Source organism: Staurois parvus, unplaced genomic scaffold (assembly GCF_062004578.1).
Source record: "Staurois parvus isolate SC_StPar_1 unplaced genomic scaffold, SC_StPar_1.0 ptg000116l, whole genome shotgun sequence".
Classification (NCBI taxonomy): domain Eukaryota; kingdom Metazoa; phylum Chordata; class Amphibia; order Anura; family Ranidae; genus Staurois; species Staurois parvus.
Genome location: NW_028317912.1, coordinates 6,402,440 through 6,424,457, shown reverse-complemented (window position 1 = coordinate 6,424,457; position 22,018 = coordinate 6,402,440). Strand labels below are relative to the sequence as shown.

At 46.9% G+C, this 22,018-nt stretch overlaps 1 non-coding gene across 1 annotated transcript; it reads right to left on the bottom strand.

Moving 5' to 3' along the window:
* Positions 1 to 7,480: 7,480 nt before the first annotated feature.
* Positions 7,481 to 7,552, bottom strand: TRNAD-AUC (transfer RNA aspartic acid (anticodon AUC)). The gene has a single exon. It is a non-coding gene; the product is annotated as a tRNA-Asp (tRNA).
* Positions 7,553 to 22,018: the final 14,466 nt, after the last annotated feature.

Genomic DNA, 22,018 nt, shown 5'->3' with positions numbered 1-22,018 from the left:
TCCCCCCCTCTCCCCCCCTCTCTCTCCTCCTCCTCTCTCTCTCCCCCCTCCTCTCTCTCCCCCCTCCCTCTCTCTCTCCCCCCCTCCTCTTTCTCTCTCTCCCCCCCCTTCTCTTTCTCTCCCCCCCCTCCTTATCTCTCCCCCCCCCCCCTCTCTCTTTACATTGTACACAGATCTGACCCAACAAGGTGTCCTGCATTTGCCGTATATTTTGCTCCATAAGACACACTTGGGGGGAAATTTCTGTGCGTCTTATGGAGCGGCCGGCTCAGTATTCCCGCCGCCGTTGTATGTCCGCAGTCTCTGGTCATCTCCTGTACTGTGGCCGCATTTGTTCATAGTTTTTTTTTTTTTTTAAACTATAGTCCGGCCCTCCAACGGTCTGAGGGACATTGAACTGGCCCCCTGTTTAAAAAGTTTGAGGACCCCTGCTATAGAGGCACCAAAGAGATGTTCTCCGTCAAAAGGCAGGTGTCTATTCATTGAGTGAGCTGGTCCTTGAACAACACCAAAAATTCTTAAGTTGCCTGAGTTGTTTTTCCTGAGCTCTTGGTGATGGAATGATGTTATCACTCCTCGGTAAGGAGATGTTATCACTCCTCGGTAAGGTGATGTTATCACTCCTTGGTAAGGTGATGTTATCACTCCTTGGTAAGGAGATGTTATCACTCCTTGGTAAGGTGATGTTATCACTCCTCGGTAAGGTGATGTTATCACTCCTCGGTAAGGAGATGTTATCACTCCTTGGTAAGGAGATGTTATCACTCCTCGGTAAGGAGATGTTATCACTCCTTGGTAAGGAGATGTTATCACTCCTTGGTAAGGAGATGTTATCACACCTCGGTAAGGAGATGTTATCACTCCTTGGTAAGGAGATGTTATCACACCTCGGTAAGGAGATGTTATCACACCTCGGTAAGGAGATGTTATCACTCCTTGGTAAGGAGATGTTATCACTCCTTGGTAAGGAGATGTTATCACACCTCGGTAAGGAGATGTTATCACTCCTTGGTAAGGAGATGTTATCACTCCTTGGTAAGGTGATGTTATCACTCCTTGGTAAGGTGATGTTATCACTCCTCGGTAAGGTGATGTTATCACTCCTCGGTAAGGTGATGTTATCACTCCTTGGTAAGGTGATGTTATCACTCCTTGGTAAGGAGATGTTATCACTCCTCGGTAAGGAGATGTTATCACTCCTTGGTAAGGAGATGTTATCACTCCTTGGTAAGGAGATGTTATCACTCCTTGGTAAGGAGATGTTATCACTCCTTGGTAAGGAGATGTTATCACTCCTCGGTAAGGAGATGTTATCACTCCTCGGTAAGGAGATGTTATCACTCCTTGGTAAGGAGATGTTATCACACCTCGGTAAGGAGATGTTATCACTCCTTGGTAAGGAGATGTTATCACTCCTTGGTAAGGAGATGTTATCACACCTCGGTAAGGAGATGTTATCACTCCTCGGTAAGGAGATGTTATCACTCCTCGGTAAGGAGATGTTATCACACCTCGGTAAGGAGATGTTATCACTCCTCGGTAAGGAGATGTTATCACTCCTCGGTAAGGTGATGTTATCACTCCTCGGTAAGGAGATGTTATCACTCCTCGGTAAGGTGATGTTATCACTCCTCGGTAAGGTGATGTTATCACTCCTCGGTAAGGTGATGTTATCACTCCTCGGTAAGGTGATGTTATCACTCCTCGGTAAGGTGATGTTATCACTCCTCGGTAAGGTGATGTTATCACTCCTCGGTAAGGTGATGTTATCACTCCTCGGTAAGGTGATGTTATCACTCCTCGGTAAGGTGATGTTATCACTCCTCGGTAAGGTGATGTTATCACTCCTCGGTAAGGTGATGTTATCACTCCTTGGTAAGGAGATGTTATCACTCCTCGGTAAGGTGATGTTATCACTCCTTGGTAAGGAGATGTTATCACTCCTTGGTAAGGTGATGTTATCACTCCTCGGTAAGGTGATGTTATCACTCCTTGGTAAGGTGATGTTATCTCTCGGACACTGGCAGGCAACATGGCGGCGCCTTTTTGGCTTGAGTGGTGGAGACTGTGTGAGCATTCCTAGCACTTGATGTCAGGATTGTTGGCTCGGGTGGCGCATCCTCTACATAAACATGTATGGGACCCCTTGGAGGTGTGATGCTGGGTCTGGTGATGTCATCACTCGGCGGGGTGAAGTTATCACTCGGTGTGATGTCATCAGTCTTTTTTGGTCGCCTGAGCATGCGGTTTTTCCTGAGCTTATTCACCTGGGGTGAAGCACTTGATGTAGGAATGATGTTATCTCTCGGACACTGGCAGGCAACATGGCGGCGCCTTTTTGGCTTGAGTGGTGGAGACTGTGTAAGCATTCCTAGCACTTGATGGCAGGATTGTTGGCTGGGGTGGCGTATCCTGTACGTAAACATGTATGGGACCCCTTGGAGGTGTGATGTTATCACTCGGCGGGGTGAAGTTATCACTCGGTGTGATGTCATCAGTCTTTTTTGGTTTTAAAAGACTCCAAAATGTACTGAGTCGCCTGAGCATGCGGTTTTTCCTGAGCTTCTTCATCTGGGGTGAGGCACTTGATGTAGGAATGATGTTATCACTCGGACACTGGCAGGCAACATGGCGGCTCCTTTTCGGCTTGCGTGGTGGAGTCTGTTTGTGAGCATTCCTAGCTCCTGATGGCAGGATTGTTCTCCTGGATGGGGTATCCTGTACATAAACAGGTATGGGACCCCTTGGAGGCTTAATGCTGGGTCTGGGAAGGGTGATGTTATCACTCGGCGGGGTGAAGTTATCACTCGGTGTGATGTCATCAGTCTTTTTTTTTTTGAAATGACTCCAAAATGCACTGAGTCGCCTGAGCGTGCGGTTTTTCCTGAGCTTCTTCATCTGGGGTGAAGCACTTGAAGTTGGAATGATGTTATCACTCGGACAATGGCAAGCAACGTGGCGGTTCCTTTTCGGCTTGCGTGGTGAAGTCTGTTTGTGAGCATTCCTAGCTCCTGATGGCAGGATTGTTGGCTCGGGTGGCGTATCCTGTACATAAACATGTATGGGACCCCTTGGAGATGTGATGCTGGGTCTGGGAAGGGTGATATTATCTGTCTTTCGTGGTTTGAAAAGACACCAAATAGCACGAAGTCGCCTAGCGGGGGAGAATCGGCTAAACGACAGCTCATTCAGCATCATCAGCAATACGTACACTGTCAGCACCAGCAGCATTACGAGCAGTATTATGAGTAGCAACAGCAGCATTAAGATAACCCAGTGAAAGGCGTTTGACCTGCAATATTCTGCATCAATATTTATAAACAGGGATGGGTCTCCATTCTCTAAGGCCGCCCCATCGCTGGACCATTGGAAATTGAAGTTGCCCAGTCCTTCCTGAATGAGTTCAATCAGCTTCTGGAAAATCAAATATTGTCCTACTCTCAGGGCCAGGTCGTTTCTGTGCAGGATGTATTTCAGAATGATGGCACTTATCAGGAGTATGATCTGAAACCAGTATGCAGTGGTGGTCAGTAATGAAAACCAGCTGGAGGGTTCTGGAGGCTCGTTTGCCGCTTCTCTGACCGATTCCTCAACTTGCTCTTCCATTGACTTAATGCTCTTCTCCTTCACTGGCTTGTGGCTCTCTGGGGGGTCATCTTCCATTTCTCTGACCTTTTCCTCCACTTGCTGCTCTGATGACTTGCTCTCCTCCTTCACCAGCAGGCGTATCTCTGGGGGGTCATTTTGCGTTCCTTTGATGAATTCTTCCATATGCTGCACTGTATTGATCTCCTGATTCAGTTGTATTGGGATCTTTGAAGAGTGGTCGGGGACGTATCTTTTTCCTCCCCATGCAAACAGCAGGGTAAGAAACACGGTGAGGATCTGCTGGCTCATTTTTAAATAGATGGCAAACTGACACTAAATTAGTACAAGATTTAAAAAAAAACTGTTAAACAGCTTTTGCTGATCGCTATTGATTGAAGGGTATCAGTGGATACTCAATACCAATCAATAGAGATTAAATATCTTGTAATAGAATGAGAACTTATCAGGAGCTTTTAAAAAAGCGTCTTGACTCTGACAAGAAGAAACTCAAACTGAGAGCCTCTGCACTGCTGCGCGGAAAGGTCAAATCTGGTCATGTGATCACAGTGAGAGAGAGAGGGAAAGGGCGAGCGAGAGAGAGAGAGAGAGAGGGAAAGAGCAAGAGAGAGGGAAAGGGCAAGAGAGAGAGAGGGAAAGGGCGAGCGAGAGAGAGAGAGGGAAAGGGCAAGAGAGAGAGAGGGAAAGGGCGAGAGAGAGAGAGAGAGAGGGAAAGGGCGAGCGAGAGTGTTTACAAAAACAACATCTTAAAGGGCCAGCGACACATTCTTGGAATCACTGGGTTATTTTGGTTATATAATGAGTTCTTGAAGTGAGTAGAGGAAGGCGCCTCCTATTATTATATACATTTATTTTACCATCAGCAGAGCTGGATAGGATCCTATTCATTCCTTATAATGACATCCTATAGAACTCAGCACTATATATGGAATATCTGGAATATTTCCTATTGGATGCAATAAAGATGATCAGATCTAGGAGAATGTTGTATACAGAGCAGAGGATTGTTCATCTATTTATTTCATTTTATTTATTTATTTTTTTTAGTTGTAATGTTTATTGTGAACACTGCGGCCTATTATTTCATCTTTCTCTGTGCAGATTTCACCCTAGAGGGCTCTCTGTGTACGGACTACATGTCCCAGCATGCCCCCTATCCCCATAGACCGATGGAGGGCTCTCTGTGTATGGATTACATGTCCCAGCATGCTCCCTATATCCCCATAGACCGATGGAGGACTCTCTGTGTATGGACTACATGTCCCAGCATGCCCTCTATAACCATAAACCTATATGGATGACTCTGTGTATGGGCTACATGTCCCAGCATGCCCCCTATCCCTATAGACCTCTATGTAGGATTCTGTACATATGGACTACATGTCCCAGTATACTCCGCTTTCCCCCATACACCTCTGTGGAGGATTCTCTGTATGTAGTCCCAGCATGCCCCCTATCCCCATAGACCAATGGAGGGCTCTCTGTGTATTGTCTACATGTCCCAGCATGCCCCCTATATCCCCATAAACCTCTATGGAGGAATCTCTATGTATGGACTACATGTCCCAACATGCCCTGCTCTCCCCATCGCCCTCTCTTCCCAGGTCAGCAGTGCCAGCCCCCTGGTATTCTCTCCCGCCGGGTTCTCTGTGGGACACACATTACTGCCGACTCCACAAACTGAGTTAAATGACTATTTATGAGACGTTGGAGGCGAAGGAAGCAGCACCAGCCCTCCACAAAGATGTCTGCGGGCAAATGGTGAGGTCACTTCCGGTCTCGTGACTTCCTGTCTCCGCCTTTCCTGTTAGTGATTAATTATGTAAACAAGGAAGTGGGGGGATGGGAATGGAGGCGGGTGTGAGCAGACATCCAATCATGGCTCAGCAAGGAGGAGGGAGCCCAACCGGGACCAGAGTGAGGGGCGGGGCTAACAACTCCCACCGGACTGCTGAGGAACTACTAATCTCAGCATTACCACATGACCCAGGAGGGGGAGGAGTCCCCGGATGTTGTGTCCTGGAGGGGAATTCTGCTTTATAGGTCCTGACATTCCCAGAGACACTGACAGAGATAGTGTCCTCTAATAGGATGATACAGAACACCTCCCCCACCTCTGTATAGAACTATACAACTCCTCCCCCATCTGTATACAGAACAACTATACAACCCCTCCCCCAATCTCTATAAAGTGTATCTATAGAACACCTCCCCCACCTCTGTATAAAACTATACAACCCCTCCCCTATCTAAATACAGTGTAACTATAGAACTATATAAATTGATGTAAGGGGGTACTCTGATGGGGTAAATTGATGTAAGGGGGCACTCTGATGGGGTAAATTGATGTAAGGGGGCACTCTGATGTGGACAATTGATGTAAGGGGGCACTCTGATGTGGACAATTGATGTAAGGGGGCACCCTGATGGGGGAAATTGATGTAAGGGGGCACTCTGATGGGGGAAATTGATGTAAGGGGGCACTCTGATGGGGGAAATTGATGTAAGGGGGCACTCCGATGGGGGAAATTGATGTAAGGGGGCACTCTGATGTGGACAATTGATGTAAGGGGGCACCCTGATATGGATATTTTATATAAGGGACACTCTGGTGAGGACACCTGATGTAAGGAGGGACTCTTATAGGAGCCTTGATGTAAGGTGGAGCTCTGAGAAGAACTCCTGATATAAGGAGGGACTCTGTTAGGGACAACTGATATAAAGGGGCGCAGGTTCTTGATTGATCACCCTAAGTGTAGTAGAGATTGTGGGGACCTAATACATACGAATATTGCCAAAAGTATTGGGCCGCCGGCCTTTCCACACACATGACCTTTAATGGTCCCCCCAGTCTTAGTCCGTAGGGTTCAATATTGAGTTGGCCCCGCCCTTTCCACGCACATGACCTTTAATGGCCCCCCAGTCTTAGTCCGTAGGGTTCAATATTGAGTTGGCCCCGCCCTTTGCACCTATAACAGCTTCAACTCTTCTGGGAAGGCCGTCCACAAGGTTTAGGAGGGTGTCTATGGGAAGGTTGGACCATTCTTCCAGAAGCACATTTGTCAGGTCAGGCACTGATGTCGGGGGAGGAGGCCTGGCTCACAGTCTGCGCTCTAATTCATCACAAAGGTGTTCTATGGGGTTGAGGTCAGGACTCTGTGCAGGACAGTCAAGTTCCTCCACCCCAAACTGGCTCCTCCATGTCTTTATGGACCTTGCTTTGTGCACTGGTGGGCAGTCATGTTGGAACAGGAAGGGGCCATCCCCAAACTCCTCCCACAAAGCTGGGAGCATGAAATTGTCCAAAATGTCTTGTTGGAACAGGAAGGGGCCATTAGTGTAAGGATGACATAAATGACTAGTGTCCAGGGGCGGACTGACCATTTGGAAACTCGGGCACTGCCCGAGGGCCCGGGGTCAGTAGGGGGCCCCATGAGATGCCTCTGGTACCTTTTTCATAGGCTTCTTGAGTTTGGGCAAGGACACAGGGGCCCCATGATCCCCTATTGCCCGGGGGCCCCATGAGTTGTCAGTCCACCCCTGCTAGTGTCAGAGAGAGCTATTGAGCAATGTATACAGTAAGCAGCAGGCTTTTTTTTCATCCAGATTGCTAAGGATAGCCGAAAAAAATACCTGAAAAGGATCCGAGTGCTCCACCTACTGGCTGAAAATGAGAATACAAAATAATATCCTTGCGCAAGAAATAAATTATTCAGAAGTGTTTAAGAACATACAATCATACAACACATTTGCTTCATTCGTTTTGGTTTAAATTTTATTCCTTCGCTAATATATCCTCAACATTTCATTTGTATAGCACTTCTCTCCCGGGGGACTAAAAGCACTTCGCAGGCGAGGCAGCCATCTTGAAAATTGCGTTGGCCAGGAATCGAACCCGGGTCAGCTGCTGGATAGGCAGCTATGCTCACCACTGCACCACCAACGCAAGGTATGTGTTTGGGGGGAAAACCACGCAAGCACAGGGGAGGTACAAGCGGCCATAGGCTGTCCATTGATCCCGAGGGTGTGGCCAGATTACAGGGGCGGCATGTCATCCCGCCCACACATCGCGTCCAGGGAAAAGAAGACACCGGATCTGCGGACCTCTCTACCCCTCCTCCAGCAGCGTCTCCTGGACTGGATCGTCTTGGGACTGGGACACGGAGCCAGGTAAGACACAGCAGCCCGCTGCCTGTCCCTGTACTAAGTGTCCCTTCCGTTGGAAGAGGAGGGGCGGCGGCACCACGCCGCCCCCCCCCCCCCCCAAAAAAGTGCAGCCCTAGTCAAACGCCTTGTTTGCCTCGCGGCAAATACGCCCCTGGTTGTAAGCCTCATTTTTGCGCCCCTGTACCTTGTGTACATATGTACCCCCCTAGCTACGCCTCTGTGTCACATAGTGACATTTCAAGAAGTTTTATTGGCCAGCGGGAGGTGACTGCGCTGCGCTGGACAAAGAGCACGGCCAGCCGTACTTTATTTCAGCGCACACCGCCCGCACTTGCCTTGTCTTGATTGGACCTAAAGTTGGCTATAAATGAATTGAAGTTCGTCTGGTTCAGAATCCAGCTGAATTTCAATCCATCTATGGCTGTCCTTGCTCATGAAAAGTTAATCTATCTCATGAATGGGCTTGTTGGAAGTTTTTTCTCGATCGGCGCATGCAGCCAATCAGCTGCTGGGCTGATCAGTATATTCTGACTATCAGCATGTGGTGACTGCGGTACGCTAGAAAAAGTACAGCCTGCTGTACTTCATTTTGGTGCCTGCACACTACCACAATGCATTGGTGTGATCCAGCCACACCAAAGACAAGGCATGTGTCAGGGGCGTACCTATAGGCATTGCAACTGCGACCCGGCCCCATGCTGCAGGGGGGTCGCACGGCTGGGACAGTCCCCCCACATTGCATTGTACACTTTATTTTTTCACACAAACTATAGAGCAGGGGTCCTCAAACTACGGCCCGCGGGCCACATGCGGCCCGCCAAGGACATTTATCCGGCCCGCCGGGCAGGGGCGTATCTACCACGAGGCAAGGGACTAGGGTTTGGCAGGTCGGGAGAGCTCGGCAGGGCTCGGGCGGGAGGCAGGAGGGCGGGATCAGCAATTCTAGAACAGGGGAGGGTGGGCTCGGCTTATGAACCCGCACCAATCACCCGGCCTCTCTGCAGCCAGCCGGCCATCTATTCTGATCAGTGCATGCAACCGTGACGGCCGGAGGGCGGAGCCTAGAGCTGACCATGAAGAGGGGGAGCAAGAGAGGAGACTCCATCGCTGCATGTCGGGTATCATGGCCACGGACCCTATATAAGTGCAAAAGATGATCGATCTCCTGCCTCTCTCTTTCCCTCCTCTCTCCCCCCCCTCACTCTCTCCCCCCCCTCTTCTCTCTTTCTTTCCCCCCTCTCTTTCTCTCTCTCTCTCCCCCCTCCTCTCCCCCCCCTCTCTTTCACTCTCTCCCCCCTCCTCTCCCCCCCTCCTCTTTCTCTCTCTCCCCTCCTTATCTCTCCCCCCCCCCCCTCTCTCTTTACATTGTACACAGATCTGACCCAACAAGGTGTCCTGCATTTGCCGTATATTTTGCTCCATAAGACACACTTGGGGGGAAATTTCTGTGCGTCTTATGGAGCGGCCGGCCCAGTATTCCCGCCGCCGTTGTATGTCCGCAGTCTCTGGTCATCTCCTGTACTGTGGCCGCATTTGTTCATAGTTTTTTTTTTTTTTTAAACTATAGTCCGGCCCTCCAACGGTCTGAGGGACAGTGAACTGGCCCCCTGTTTAAAAAGTTTGAGGACCCCTGCTATAGAGGCACCAAAGAGATGTTCTCCGTCAAAAGGCAGGTGTCTATTCATTGAGTGAGCTGGTCCTTGAACAACACCAAAAATTCTTAAGTTGCCCGAGTTGTTTTTCCTGAGCTCTTGGTGATGGAATGATGTTATCACTCCTCGGTAAGGTGATGTTATCACTCCTCGGTAAGGTGATGTTATCACTCCTCGGTAAGGTGATGTTATCACTCCTCGGTAAGGTGATGTTATCACTCCTCGGTAAGGTGATGTTATCACTCCTCGGTAAGGTGATGTTATCACTCCTCGGTAAGGTGATGTTATCACTCCTCGGTAAGGTGATGTTATCACTCCTCGGTAAGGTGATGTTATCACTCCTCGGTAAGGTGATGTTATCACTCCTCGGTAAGGTGATGTTATCACTCCTCACTAAGGTGATGTTATCACTCCTCACTAAGGTGATGTTATCACTCCTCGGTAAGGTGATGTTATCACTCCTTGGTAAGGAGATGTTATCACTCCTCACTAAGGTGATGTTATCACTCCTTGGTAAGGTGATGTTATCACTCCTCACTAAGGCGATGTTATCACTCCTCACTAAGGCGATGTTATCACTCCTCACTAAGGAGATGTTATCACTCCTCGGTAAGGTGATGTTATCACTCCTTGGTAAGGTGATGTTATCACTCCTTGGTAAGGAGATGTTATCACTCCTCGGTAAGGAGATGTTATCACTCCTCGGTAAGGAGATGTTATCACTCCTCGGTAAGGAGATGTTATCACTCCTCGGTAAGGTGATGTTATCACTCCTCGGTAAGGAGATGTTATCACTCCTTGGTAAGGAGATGTTATCACTCCTTGGTAAGGTGATGTTATCACTCCTCGGTAAGGAGATGTTATCACTCCTCGGTAAGGAGATGTTATCACTCCTCGGTAAGGAGATGTTATCACTCCTCGGTAAGGTGATGTTATCACTCCTCGGTAAGGAGATGTTATCACTCCTCGGTAAGGTGATGTTATCACTCCTCGGTAAGGTGATGTTATCACTCCTCGGTAAGGAGATGTTATCACTCCTCGGTAAGGAGATGTTATCACTCCTCGGTAAGGAGATGTTATCACTCCTTGGTAAGGTGATGTTATCACTCCTCGGTAAGGAGATGTTATCACTCCTCGGTAAGGAGATGTTATCACTCCTTGGTAAGGAGATGTTATCACTCCTTGGTAAGGTGATGTTATCACTCCTTGGTAAGGAGATGTTATCACTCCTCGGTAAGGAGATGTTATCACTCCTCGGTAAGGAGATGTTATCACTCCTTGGTAAGGTGATGTTATCACTCCTCGGTAAGGAGATGTTATCACTCCTCGGTAAGGAGATGTTATCACTCCTTGGTAAGGTGATGTTATCACTCCTCGGTAAGGAGATGTTATCACTCCTTGGTAAGGTGATGTTATCACTCCTCGGTAAGGTGATGTTATCACTCCTTGGTAAGGAGATGTTATCACTCCTCGGTAAGGAGATGTTATCACTCCTCGGTAAGGAGATGTTATCACTCCTCGGTAAGGTGATGTTATCACTCCTTGGTAAGGTGATGTTATCACTCGGACACTGGCAGGCGACATGGCGGCGCCTTTTTGGCTTGAGTGGTGGAGTCTGTGTGTAAGCATCCCTGGCACTTCATGGCAGGATTGTTGGCTTGAGTGGGGTATCCTGTACTTAAACAGGTATGGGACCCCTTGGAGGTGTGACGCAAGGTCTGGGAAGGGTGATGTTATCACTCAGCGAGGTGATGTCATCAGTTTTCCGTTGTTTCAAAGGACGCCAAAAGGCACGGAGTCAACTAGGCATTTTGGTTTTCCTGAGCTTATTCGTCCGGGGTGAGGCACTTGATGATGGAATGATGTTATCTCTCGGACACTGGCGGGCAACATGGCGGCGCCTTTTTGGCTTGAGTGGTGGAGACTGTGTAAGCATTCCTAGCACTTGATGGCAGGATTGTTGGCTGGGGTGGCGTATCCTGTACGTAAACATGTATGGGACCCCTTGGAGGTGTGATGTTATCACTCGGCGGGGTGAAGTTATCACTCGGTGTGATGTCATCAGTCTTTTTTGGTTTTAAAAGACTCCAAAATGTACTGAGTCGCCTGAGCATGCGGTTTTTCCTGAGCTTCTTCATCTGGGGTGAGGCACTTGATGTAGGAATGATGTTATCACTCGGACACTGGCAGGCAACATGGCGGCTCCTTTTCGGCTTGCGTGGTGGAGTCTCTTTGTGAGCATTCCTAGCTCCTGATGGCAGGATTGTTCTCCTGGATGGGGTATCCTGTACATAAACAGGTATGGGACCCCTTGGAGGCTTAATGCTGGGTCTGGGAAGGGTGATGTTATCACTCGGCGGGGTGAAGTTATCACTCGGTGTGATGTCATCAGTCTTTTTTTTTTTGAAATGACTCCAAAATGCACTGAGTCGTCTGAGCGTGCGGTTTTTCCTGAGCTTCTTCATCTGAGGTGAAGCACTTGAAGTTGGAATGATGTTATCACTCGGACAATGGCAAGCAACGTGGCGGCTCCTTTTCGGCTTGCGTGGTGAAGTCTGTTTGTGAGCATTCCTAGCTCCTGATGGCAGGATTGTTGGCTCGGGTGGCGTATCCTGTACATAAACATGTATGGGACCCCTTGGAGGTGTGATGCTGGGTCTGGGAAGGGTGATATTATCTGTCTTTCGTGGTTTGAAAAGACACCAAATAGCACGAAGTCGCCTAGCGGGGGAGAATCGGCTAAACGACAGCTCATTCAGCATCATCAGCAATACGTACACTGTCAGCACCAGCAGCATTACGAGCAGTATTATGAGTAGCAACAGCAGCATTAAGATAACCCAGTGAAAGGCGTTTGACCTGCAATATTCTGCATCAATATTTATAAACAGGGATGGGTCTCCATTCTCTAAGGCCGCCCCATCGCTGGACCATTGGAAATTGAAGTTGCCCAGTCCTTCCTGAATGAGTTCAATCAGCTTCTGGAAAATCAAATATTGTCCTACTCTCAGGGCCAGGTCGTTTCTGTGCAGGATGTATTTCAGAATGATGGCACTTATCAGGAGTATGATCTGAAACCAGTATGCAGTGGTGGTCAGTAATGAAAACCAGCTGGAGGGTTCTGGAGGCTCGTTTGCAGCTTCTCTGACCGATTCCTCAACTTGCTCTTCCATTGACTTAATGCTCTTCTCCTTCACTGGCTTGTGGCTCTCTGGGGGGTCATCTTCCATTTCTCTGACCTTTTCCTCCACTTGCTGCTCTGATGACTTGCTCTCCTCCTTCACCAGCAGGTGTATCTCTGGGGGGTCATTTTCCGTTCCTTTGATGAATTCTTCCATATGCTGCTCTGTTGTATTGATCTCCTGATTCAGGTGTATCGGGATCTCTGAAGAGTGGTCGGGGACGTATCTTTTTCCTCCCCATGCAAACAGCAGGGTAAGAAACACGGTGAGGATCTGCTGGGTCATTTTTAAATAGATGGCAAACTGCCACTAAATTAGTACAACAGATTTAAAAAAATAAACGTTAAAAAGCTTTTGCTGATCGCTATTGATTGAAGGGTATCAGTGGATACTCAATACCAATCAATAGAGATTAAATATCTTGCAATAGAATGAGAACTTATCAGGAGCTTTTAAAAAAGCGTCTTGACTCTGACAAGAAGAAACTCAAACTGAGAGCTTCTGCACTGCTGTGCGGAAAGGTCAAATCTGGTCATGTGATCACAGTGAGAGAGAGAGGGAAAGGGCGAGCGAGAGAGAGAGAGGGAAAGGGCAAGAGAGAGAGAGAGAGGGAAAGGGCAAGAGAGAGAGGGAAAGGGCGAGCAAGAGAGAGGGAAAGGGCGAGTGAGAGAGAGATAGAGAGGGGTAAAGGGCGAGAGAGAGAGAGAGGGCGAGCGAGTGTACAGCAAAACAACAAATCTTGAAGGGCCAGCGACACATTCTTGGAATCACTGGGTTATTTTGGTTATATAATGAGTTCTTGAAGTGAGTAGAGGAAGGCGCCTCCTATTATTATATACATTTATATTACCATCAGCAGAGCTGGATAGGATCCTATTCATTCCTTATAATGACATCCTATAGAACTCAGCACTATATATGGAATATCTGGAATATTTCCTATTGGATGCAATAAAGATGATCAGATTTAGGAGAATGTTGTATACAGAGCAGAGGATTGTTCATCTTTTTATTTCATTTTATTTATTTTTTTTTACTTGTAATGTTCATTGTGAACACTGCGGCCTAGTATTTCATCTCTCCATGTGCAGATTTCACACTAGAGGGCTCTCTGTGTATGGACTACATGTCCCAGCATGCCCCCTATCCCCATAGACCGATGGAGGGCTCTCTGTGTATGGACTACATGTCCCAGCATGCCCCCTATCCCCATAGACCAATGGAGGACTCTCTGTGTATGGACTACATGTCCCAGCATGCCCCCTATCCCCATGGACCTCTATGGAGGACTCTCTGTGTATGGATTACATGTCCCAGCATGCCCTCTATTCCCATAGACCTCTATGGAGGATTCTCTATGTATGGACTACATATCCCAGCATGCCCCCTATATCCCCATACACCTCTATGGAGGATTCTCTATGTATGGACTACATGTCCCAGCATGCCCTGCTCTCCCCATCGCCCTCTCTTCCCAGGTCAGCAGTGCCAGCCCCCTGGTATTCTCCCCCGCCGGGTCCTCTGTGGGACACACATTACTGCCGACTCCACAAACTGAGTTAAATGACTATTTATGAGACGTTGGAGGCGAAGGAAGCAGCACCAGCCCTCCACAAAGATGTCTGCGGGCAAATGGTGAGGTCACTTCCGGTCTCGTGACTTCCTGTCCCCGCCTTTCCTGTTAGTGAATAATTATGTAAACAAGGAAGTGGGGGGATGGGAATGGAGGCGGGTGTGAGCGGACATCCAATCATGGCTCAGCAAGGAGGAGGGAGCCCAACCGGGACCAGAGTGAGAGGCGGGGCTAACACCTCCCACCGGACTGCTGAGGAACTACTAGTCTCAGCATTACCACATGACCCAGGAGGGGGAGGAGTCCCCGGATGTTGTGTCCTGGAGGGGAATTCTGCTTTATAGGTCCTGACATTCCCAGAGACACTGACAGAGATAGTGTCCTCTAATAGGATGATACAGAACACCTCCCCCATCTCTGTATAGAACTATACAACTCCTCCCCCATCTGTATACAGAACAACTATACAACCCCTCCCCCAATCTCTATAAAGTGTATCTATAGAACACCTCCCCCACCTCTGTATAAAACTATACAACCCCTCCCCTATCTAAATACAGTGTAACTATAGAACCTCCACCCACCTCCTATACAGTGCAACCATAGAATCCCTCTCCCCCCCCCACTCTATACAGTGTAACTATAGAACCCCTCCCCCTACTCTATACAGTGTAACTATAGAACCCCCCACTTTATACACTGCAACCATAGAACCCCTCCCCCCACTATATACAGTGCAACCATAGAACCCCTCCCCCAACTCTATACAGTGCAACTATAGAACCCCTCCCCGCACATCTATACAGTGGAACTATAGAATCCCTCCCCCTACATTTGTACAGTGGAACTATAGAACCCCTCCCCCACCTATATGCAGTGCAACTATAGAATCCCTCCCCCACCTATATGCAGTGCAACTATAGAATCCCTCCCCCACCTCCTATACAGTACAAGTATTGAACCTCTTCCTCACTTCTATACAGTGCAACCATAGAACCCCTCCCCCACCTCTATACAGTGTATCTATAGAACCCCCCCCCCCACCTTCACCTCTGTATAGAACTATACAACTTCTCCCCTACCTCTGTATAGTACTCTATACAGTGTAGCTATAGAACCCCTCCCCCCATCTATGTATACAACTAAAGAACCCCTCCCCCACCTCTATACAGTATAACTATAGAGCCCCTTCCTCTCTTCTATACAGTGCAACTATAGAACCCCTCCCCCATCTTTGGTGACTGATCATTGTGTTCTCTTAGACCAGGAGCTGGTGGAGATGTTACACAGATGTAATCGGCTGGCTGGGGGGGGGGGAGCATGGTGCGTTTTATCCCTGGGGAGCGCAAGCCAAAAAAAACCACTGTGCAGGACTTTTTTTTTTAACCACTTCCAGTCCGGACACTTTCCCCCCCTTCCAGTCCGGACACTTTCCCCCCCTTCCAGTCCGGACACTTCCCCCCCTTCCAGTCCGGACACTTTCCCCCCCTTCCAGTCCGGACACTTTCCCCCCCTTCCAGTCCGGACGCTTTCCCCCCCTTCCTGTCCGGACACTTTCCCCCCCTTCCTGTCCAGACACTTTCCCCCCCTTCCTGTCCGGACACTTTCCCCCCCTTCCTGTCCGGACGCTTCCCCCCCCTTTCCAGTCCGGACACTTTCACCCCCTTCCAGTCCGAACACTTTCACCCCCCTTCCAGTCCGAACACTTTCACCCCCCCTTCCAGTCCGGACACTTTCCCCCCCCTTCCAGTCCGGACACTTTCACCTCCTTCCAGTCCAAACACTTTCCCCCCCTTCCAGTCCGGACACTTTCCCCCCCTTCCAGTCCGGACACTTTCCCCCCCTTCCAGTCCAAACACTTTCCCCCCCTTCCAGTCCGGACACTTTTCCCCCCTTCCAGTCCAAACACTTTCCCCCCCTTCCAGTCCGGACACTTTCACCTCCTTCCAGTCCGGACACTTTCACCCGCTTTCTGTCCAGGGCAATTTTCAGCTTTCAGCACTATCACAATTTGAATGACAATTGCGCGGTCATGCGACACTGTACAAATATGAATTTTTTACCTTTTTTTTTTTAGACAGATAAAGCTTTATTTTGGTGGTATTTATTCACCGCTGGGATTTTAATTTTTTTTGCTATATAAATGAAAAAGTCCAAAAATGTTTAAAAAAGTGTTTTTCTTATACAATTTTGCAAATAAAAATTTTTCATCATAAATCTTGGCCAAATTTTTTATTCCGTTATCTTTTTAGTAAAAAAAAATAAAAAATGCCAAGTTAGTTTATAACCAAAAATTATAATTTTTAAACATTTTTTTTTACATTTTTTATTTTATTTTTTTATATTATTATTTACATTTGTTTTTTTTATGTTTTTTTTTACATACTGTCACCCTAGCAGTGTGGGGTCACCATGGTGACACTGTACTACTTGTGGGGGGGTGATGAAGATTTTTTTTTTTTTACAGTGATTGCTTTTAAACCCATATAGGATGTAAAAGCAATCATTTCTCTTTCTCTCTGTCTGCATTCTTGCAGTCATTGAGAAATAATGTGTGAGCTGTGATTGGTCACCGCTTGTCACATGGTACAAGGCTGTTGTGAATAGCCCTGTACCATGTGACCTCTGTGATCATTCACAGATTTCACACGTAGTAAGCAATGATGTCACAAGTGACATCTTGCTTACTACTTTGCATGTGATCACTGATTGGCCAATCAGTGATCACATGATCGGGACCTCGTACAGAGGTCCCGTCCGACGATCGGTGTTTCACTGTGTCCGGAGGACACAGCGGGCATCGGACAGCGGTGCTGCGCGCTCCCAGGGAGTGCGCACAACTAGAAATAGCGGGTGCCGTTTATGAACGGCAACCCGCCCCTGGAGTGCCACCGCCCTGCCGTTTAAAAACAGCAGGCGGACGGCAAGAGGTTAAAGTGCTAAATCCTCCAGATAAAGGTTAGACACTTGAAGACACCAAACAAGATTTTTTTTCTCAAGCACAGAATACTTCCACTTCGTTATGTGGCCATTTGCTGTGTTTTGGGCTCCTGAGGTGCTCAGGAAAGTACACAACATTAATCGCTTTCCCGCCGCCCTATAGCCGAAATACTGCTGCAGGGCTGCACAAAATCATATATATATATACGTGGTTTTGCATTTCTGGGTAGGGGGCACAGGCACAAGCCCTACCCGTGTTGCCATTGGTGGCCTCGGCTGTCAATCACTGGGTCCTGGCCAGTGATTCGCCACCAGCACCCGGTGATCGCCAAATATCACTGACGGGGGAGAGACCTGTATGTAATCAATACAGATCTCTCCCCTGTCAGCTCCTGCACACTGCTTTGCATGGCTCTGCTATGCAGAGCCATGCAAAGCAGTGTGATTACACAGTAAAACACACAGGTAACCCTTTGATCACCCCAGATGTTAACCCCTTCCTGCCCAGTGCCATTAGTACAGTGTCAGTGCGTTTTATTAGCACTGATCACTGTATTGGTGTCACAGGGGATGTCAGTGAATGTCTGTCCCCCCCCCCCAGTGTCAGAATGTCCGCTGCAGTCCTGCTGTAAGTCACTGATCGCCGCCATTACTGGTATTAAAAAAAAAATTCCATTATCTATACCGCCATTTGTAGACGGTATAACTTTCACGTAAACCAATTATTTGACACGTATTGGGATTTTTTTTTAAGCAAAGACACGAAGCAGAATACATTTTGGCCTAAATGTATGAAAAATTTTTTATTTTATTTTTTTTATTTTTACTGGACATGTTTTATACCAAAAAGTCAAAAATATTGTTTTTTTCCTCAAAATTGTCAGTCTTTTTTTGTTTATAGTGCAAGAAATAAAAAAAAGCACAGGCAATCAAATACCAGCGAAAGAAAGCTCTATTTGTGCGAAAAACAGGACACAAATTGTAGTTGGGTGCAGCGTTGCATGATGGCGCAATTGTCAGCTAAAGTAACACAGCGCCGTAACAGAAAAAATGGCCCGGTCAGGAAGGGGGGTAAATCCTCTGGAGGGTAAGTGGTTAAAGCCCAACTCAGAGCTCCCCCACCCCTTCTTTTTTTTTTTTGTTCCCTCTCCCCCTCGGAATTATACTTACCTTTTCCAAACTGCAGGTCATGGTCTACTCATGTGATGTATGGAGTCCTTGTCTCAGTGGTGGGTTGCCAATGTGTCAGAGCGGCACCAATTTTATAATTCTAGCGCAGTTTGCTGCATTCCCACATGCAAGAAAAATATATTTGAAATATTCTCGTCAGATATATATTTGAAATACTACAATTTTGGCCATATTCAATATATTTTAAAATCTATACACACTGCATGTTGAAATGCGTTTTTTATATATTACAAAATAAATGAAAAATATTTTTTTTCTAAAACATATTCTTCAGATTTTTTTTAACATCATTTTACCATATATTTGCAAATGCATTCCAAAAATGTAGATTAAATGTATTTTTAAAGACATACAGTCTATTTGAAAATGTATTTTTACAAATATTTTTCAGATAATTTGTAACAAATGCATTTCAAGTGTGTGTGCGCGTGCGCAGTTGTGTTCAAAATAATAGCAGTGTGTTGAAAAAAGTGAATAAAGCTGAAAATCCTTCTAATAGCTTTTATTTCCATCCACACAAATGCATTGGGAACACGACACATTCTATTCCAAATCACAACATGAAGAAAAATACATCAAATTTGTGTTGTTCCTCTAAAAAAATGGAAGAAAAGTGAATATTAGACGGTTCAAAAAAATAGCAGTGTTTGTATTCTTCTTTACAAACTCAAACATTCACTATATAAACTGAGAAATGTTTGAAGAATTTGCTTTCCTTTGAATGACTTCATGAATATTTGGTTGTAGTCGCACTGTTTCTGAGAACTGCTGTACATCTGTGTTGCATGGAGTCCCCCAACTTCTGGCCCCTGTGATCAGGTATTCCAGCCCAGGATGATTGGACCACATTCCACAGTTCTTCTCTATTTCTTGGTTTTGCCTCAAAAATTGCATTTTGGATGTCACCCCACAAGTTTTCTATTGGATTAAGATCCGGGGATTGGGCTGGCCACTCCATAACGTCCATCTTGTTGGTCTGGAACCAAGATGTTGCACGTTTACTGGTGTGTTTGGGGTCGTTGTCTTGTTGGAACACCCATTTCAAGGGCATTTCCTCTTCAGCATAAGGCAGCATGACCTCTTCAAGTATTCTGATGTCTTCAAACTGATCCATGATCCCTGGTATGAGATAAATAGGCCCAACACCGTAGTATGAGAAACATCCCCATATCATGATGCTTGCACCACCATGCTTCACTGTCTTCACAGTGTACTGTGGCTTGAATTCAGTGTTTGGTGGTCGTCTGACAAACTGTCTCCGGCCACTAGACCCAAAAAGAACAATCTTACTTCCATCAGTCCACAAAATGTTGCCCCATTTCTCTTTAGGCCGGTCAATGTGCTCTTTGGCAGATTGTAACCTCTTCAGCACACGTCTTTTTCCCAACAGTGGGACTTTGCGGGGACTTCTTGCAGATAGCTTGGCTTCACATAGGCGTCTTCTAATTGTAACAGTCCTCACAGGGAACGTCACACCTTCTTTCATCTTCCTGGAGCTGATTGTTGGCTGAGTCTGCGCCATTTTGGCTATTCTGCTATCCATTTCAATGGTAGTTTTTCGCTCTCTTCCACGTCTTTCAGGTTTTGGTTGCCATTTTAAAGCATTTGCCATCATTTTAGCTGAGCAGCCGATCATTTTCTGCACTTCTTTATATGTTTTCCCCTCTCCAATCAACTTTTTAATCAAGGTACGCTGTTCTTCTGAACAATGTCTGGAACGACCCATTTTCCTCATAATTTCAGAGAGAAATGCACTGTAACCAGCATGTCCAACATTTGCTGCCTTCCTTCCTTAAATAAGGGCAATAATTGCCACCTGTTTATCAAAGAATGAATGACCTCACTAATAGAACTCCACACTGCTATTATTTTGAACACGCCCCTTTCAATGAGTGATTCAATGACACAGAATCAGCAGCATGCATGTCATGACTGTTGGGTCTGTTGGATTTCTATGACTCTACTACACCTGCTAGGAAATTATTTGCCATGTAGAAATATCATTTCCACCAAAAACAGTGATTGATCCGGTTAGTGATGTCTGACTGCTAGTATTTTGAACACAACTGTATGTGTGTGTGTATATATATATATATACCAGAATTGTAGTATTTCAAATATATGTAAATATATTTAGAAGGAATATTTTTAAAATATATTTAAAATATATTTTTCTTGTGAGTTCATGTGGAAATATATTTGCAAATGTGTGCAAACAAAACCCTCTGTTTTTAATGTGAATTGTTAGACGGGGTCAATTATTTTTTATAATTTTTTTTTATTTGCAGGCTGGCTGGTAAGTGTGCTGGGAAATCCTTTTGTGATGTACATTGCCCTTCCATGTGCACCTTGCTGCACTGGCTAGTTATGGGGTGGTTGTCACTTTTTTGTACAGTTGGTTGAATCTGATGCAAGGACACACTATATGCCTTCGGCTGCCATTGTGCTCTTGCTGGGCGTCCCGTGCGTCTGTGTAAAAACGTTAAAAAACGATTTTTTACCATAATGCATTTCTTGCTTTAGGCCCCTTTCAGACGGGGCGGACCCGCTTGCTTAGCGGGGGGATCTCTGCACTGATCCCCGCTGAGCAAGAGGATGACAGGTCGGTGTCTGCTCTGCTGATGCAGAGCAGACAGAAACACAGCCCGCTGTTTTCTATGGGGCGCCTGTCTGTTTCCACCCGACTGTCATCCGATCCTCCATACGCATGGAGAACAGATCTCCATCTGTCTGTTTTTAGCATACAGGATCTGATCAGATGCCGGCGGGTGTCAGCGGACACATGTCTGACGATACCAGCTGCTCCATAGAGAGCTATGGATGGTCCAATCGGGCCCGCCTGAAAGACTGACCCAATCGGACCGTCAGTGTAAAAGTGGCCTTAAGGTAAAAAAAATGTTTTCTATCCCTCTCTTCCCATTCACACAGGGCAAGGGGAGGACAGAGGGGAGAAGAGATCCAGCACTGTGCACGGCTGCATCTCTTCTCCCCTCTCTTCCTCTTCACACAGCACTCGAGCAGCAGCGGGAGCCAATGCTGCTGTCAATCAAATGCAGTGAGGAGAAAGTGGTGGTGGTGGGGGGCTAAGTCCCGCTGTGTAAGTCTATGGAGCGCAGCTTGGGAGCGTGCAGACACTGTGTGCCTCCATAGCAAATGGTTTGCTATGGGGACACACAAAGAAGAGGAGGATCCAGAAGTGCCTCAGTTGGACCCAGGAACAAGGCCGCTCTATGCAAAAGCATTACAGAGCAGGTGAGTATAACATGTTTGTTATTTAAATTTTTCTTTTTTTACTTTATTAACACTTTAAGGAGGGGTGGGCTCCCTCCTGACAAACCTGCCCTTATCAACCCACTGCTATATGTGCTCCAAAATTGGACACTCTAAAAACTATAGAGTTAGGACCGCAGTACACAGAGGAGCCTTGACGTTGGCACTGCGGCTTACGCATACATTTGCAAATGTGTGCAAACAAAACCCTCTGTTTTTAATGTGAATTGTTAGACGGGGTCAATTTTTTTTTTTTTTTTTTTTTTGCAGGCTGGCTGATAAGTGTGCTGGGAAATCCTTTGTGATGTACATTGCCCTTCCATGTGCACCTTGCTGCACTGGCTAGTTTAGGCTGGGGGGGGGGTTGTCCTGTATTTGTACAGTTGATTGAATCTTTGCAAGGATGCACTGGATGCCTTCAGCTGCCATTGTGCTGT